The sequence below is a fragment of the Pteropus vampyrus genome, unplaced genomic scaffold, assembly GCF_000151845.1.
Source record: "Pteropus vampyrus isolate Shadow unplaced genomic scaffold, Pvam_2.0 Scaffold56, whole genome shotgun sequence".
Classification (NCBI taxonomy): Eukaryota; Metazoa; Chordata; class Mammalia; order Chiroptera; family Pteropodidae; genus Pteropus; species Pteropus vampyrus.
This window is the reverse complement of record NW_011888837.1, coordinates 7,503,238-7,507,019: the sequence shown is the minus strand read 5'-3', so window position 1 is coordinate 7,507,019 and position 3,782 is coordinate 7,503,238.

Genomic DNA, 3,782 nt, shown 5'->3' with positions numbered 1-3,782 from the left:
AAAAAATTTATAAAATTGATAAACCTCTATTAAGACTGACAAAGAGAAGACTTACATTTCTAATATCAGGAATGAAAGAGGAGATGTAGACATTATAAGGATACTAAGCTAATATTATGACAACTCAAGAAATATAGATGCAATGCAAAGTCCTTGAAGACAACAAACTACCAAAACTCAACCAAGATGGAACTCGAACAGTCCTAAAACTGCTAAAGAAATTGAATGCATTGTAAAACAAAAACAAAACAAAACAGCACCACCAAAAATTCCAAAAGAAAAATCTCAATGCTGACGTGGCTAAACTGATGAAGACATTACACCAATTTTACACATTTTTTCCAGCAAATATCAGACAAGGAAACATTTCGCAATTTATTTTATGAGACCACCTATGAAATCCAGAAAAGAGCAATACAGGAAAAAAATTGTACAGGTCAATATCCATCATGAACCTTGACACAAAGTCCCCAGTAAAATAGTAAATAGAATCAACCAATATATAAATGAAAGTGACACTAGAGAAAGGCAGGACTGGTTCAATATTTGAAAATGAATCAATATAATCTACTATATTAACAATCTGAAGAAAAACCTACATGATCATATTAGTTAATCCAGAAATAGTATTTGACAAAATTCAACATCTATTCTTGATAAAAACTCTAAGCAAACTAAGAATAGAGAACTTCAACCTGATAAAGGACATCTACAAATAATCTTCAGCTAATAATTGTATTTGTTAGTGATAGAATGAATGTTTCTCTTCTTTGACTAGAAAAAGGCAAGAATATCTGCTTTCACCATTGTAATCAAGACAGTGTGGTATTGGCAAAAGAATAGACAAATAGATCAATGGAACATGACAGAGAGTTCTGAAAAATATTCATACAAATATAACCACTTGATTTCTGGCAAAAGTACAAAATAATTAAATAGAGAAAGAATGGTTTTTCTTAATAAGTGGCATCAGAACAATCCATATGCAAAAAACAAGAAAACAGCTAAAGCTCACACCTTATATCAATATTAATGAAAAATAGATTATAGGTCTAAATGTAAAACCTAAAACTAAAACTTTTAGAAGAAAACATTGGAGCAAATCTTCATTACCTGGGATTAGGCAATGACTTTTTAGGCATACTATCAAAAGAATGTTTCATAAAAGAAAAAATAAATTGGACTTAATAAAAATTTAAAACTTTTAGCTGTGAAAGGCATGGTTAAAAGAAAGAAAAGACAAACTGTAGACCAAAAGAAAATATTTGCAAATAATTTATCTAATAAAGGATTTATCTTTAAAATTCAAAAAGAAATCTTAAAGCTCAAAAGTAAGAAAATGAAGAGTCCAATTAAAGTATGGTTAAATGATTTGAAGAAATATTCACCCATGAAGATATATGGATGGCAAGTGAGTACATGAAATGATGTTAAACATCTTCAGTCAGTACAGATAATGAAAATTAAAATCACAATGATTTTCAAAATTAGAATAGTTAAAAGAAAAAAATACTAATAATAGCAAGTACTAGTGTATTAATCTGCTTGGGCTGCTATGATAACTGGGTGGCTTAAAAACAAGAAATTTATTTCTCACAGTTCTGGAGGCTGGAAGTCTAAGATTAAGGTGCCAGTACAGTCAGGTTTATGTGAAGGCCCTCTCTCTGGTTTGCACATCACCACCTCATATGGTAGGGAGAGAGAAATAATCTGTATCTGGTCTCTTCTTAGAAAGGCACTAATCTCAGTAATGAGGGCTCCACTCTCATGACCTAATTACCTCCCAAAGTCCACACCTCCAAATACCATCACATTGGGGGTTCAACATACGTATTTTGGGTGGAACACAAACATTTATTTTACAGCAGCTGAAGAGGATGCAGAACAATTGGAACTCTCATATATATTGCTGATGGGAGTGTGAAATTGTCCAGCCACTCTGGGAAACTGACAGTTTTTAAAACAAAGTTAAATATACACTTATTTGACCCAACAATCCTATTGTTTAGGTATTTACCCTAGAGAAATGAAAACTGTGTTTCATATTTACAAAATCTTATTCACTAACATTCATAGCAGCTGTGTTCATAATTTCCAAAAACTTAAAACAACCAAAAGGTCTTTCAATGGGGAATGGTTAAACCACTTTGTACATACCTATAATGGAACACTACTCAGCAAGAAAAAGGAACAAACTATTGATAATGATATAAAACTTGGATGATTCTCAAAGGAATTAAACTGAGTGAAAGAAGCTAATCTGAAAAGATTACATATTGTTGTTTTTATTTATATGACATTCTCAAAAAGACAAAACTACAGTACTGAGAAGTACTTATACCTTAACGCTTAATGGAATTTTCCTGTATATATACCAAAATTACCTGGAACTGATGACCCCTTTATTCTTTCCAATTTCTTCCTTTGAAATGGGAATGTTTATTCTATGTCTAATGTCTGTGTTTATCCCACCATTGTTTTTTGGAAGCAGAAAACAAGTACTCTTATTTTACACAACCAGAGAAAGAAAACTTTTGTCCCAGAATGTATTATACTCAGAGTCTAATCCAAACTTGATGTAAACGATATTTGGGACTTCTGAGTTCATGATATTTAGATGAGAAGTTGGACTTAAGAGTTCATGCCACGATGAGTTGAGTCTTTGGAAGATGTTGTGGTAGTTTGAATACACTTTACATGTGAGGCAGATGTGAATTTGGGGAGTGGGGTAGAGAGTGGATTCTAGTGGATTGAACAGTATCGCTCTCCAAAAGATATGTCCACATTCTAATCCATAGAATCTATGTATCTCTTGACCTCTCCTTTTATTTCTTCTATGACCCAGTTGTTCTTTAGTAGCATGTTGTTTATTCACCACATATCTGTGGTTCTTCCAGCTTTCTTTTTACAGTGGATCTCTAGTTTCAAAGTCTAATCCCTGGAATCTGAGAACATGATCTTATTTGAAAAAAAAGTCTTTGCAGATGTAATTAAGTTAACAATCTTAAACATAAGGTCATTCTACATTATCTGAATGGGCTCTAAATGACTAGTGTCCTTATAAGAGACACACAGAAGTATGATGCATAGGAAAATGAGGAAAAGACTGTGGGAAGATGGAGGCAAAGATTGGAGTTATGCAGTCAAAAGCTAAGGAATGCCTAGAGCCCTCAGGAGCTGGAAGAGGCAAGGATGTTTTCTTCTCTAGAGCTTCAGAGAGAACAGCAACTTCATTGTGGATTTCTGTCCTCCAGGACTGTGAGATAACCCATTTCTGTTGTTTTGGGCTACAGGGTTTGTAATAATTTATTATGGCATTTCTAGAAAACAAATACACAGGCCTTGTTATGTTTTTAGATTTAGAACTCTGTCAAGGGAGAATTACACTAGTATTATAGAAGAGCCCCCATATACATTTTGTTTCCTTGTATAAATTTAGCAGCCTAAGATTCTTGATTCTGGAATGACTTGGACATGGGAAAAATAGCCCCAAATTTACACAGGCCCCTTCATACCCCGTGTGCAGGGCAAACTCTTAGTAACAGCTTAAGATTCTGTGTCAGATACAGTTTTGCATCTTAATGAACAATGTACAATTCCTCTGACAAAGGTATTTTGTTTTCAATCTCCTTCCAGTTTGTGGTAAAATTACATCTAGAATAGGATATAATCCTCATATATGGTTTAAATGTAAGACAAGGGGGCAATGTTTTTGAGCTGGTTTTCTCATATGTGAAATGGGAAAGCACCAAGAAATAGGCAATTGCAGAACTTTTTTTTTT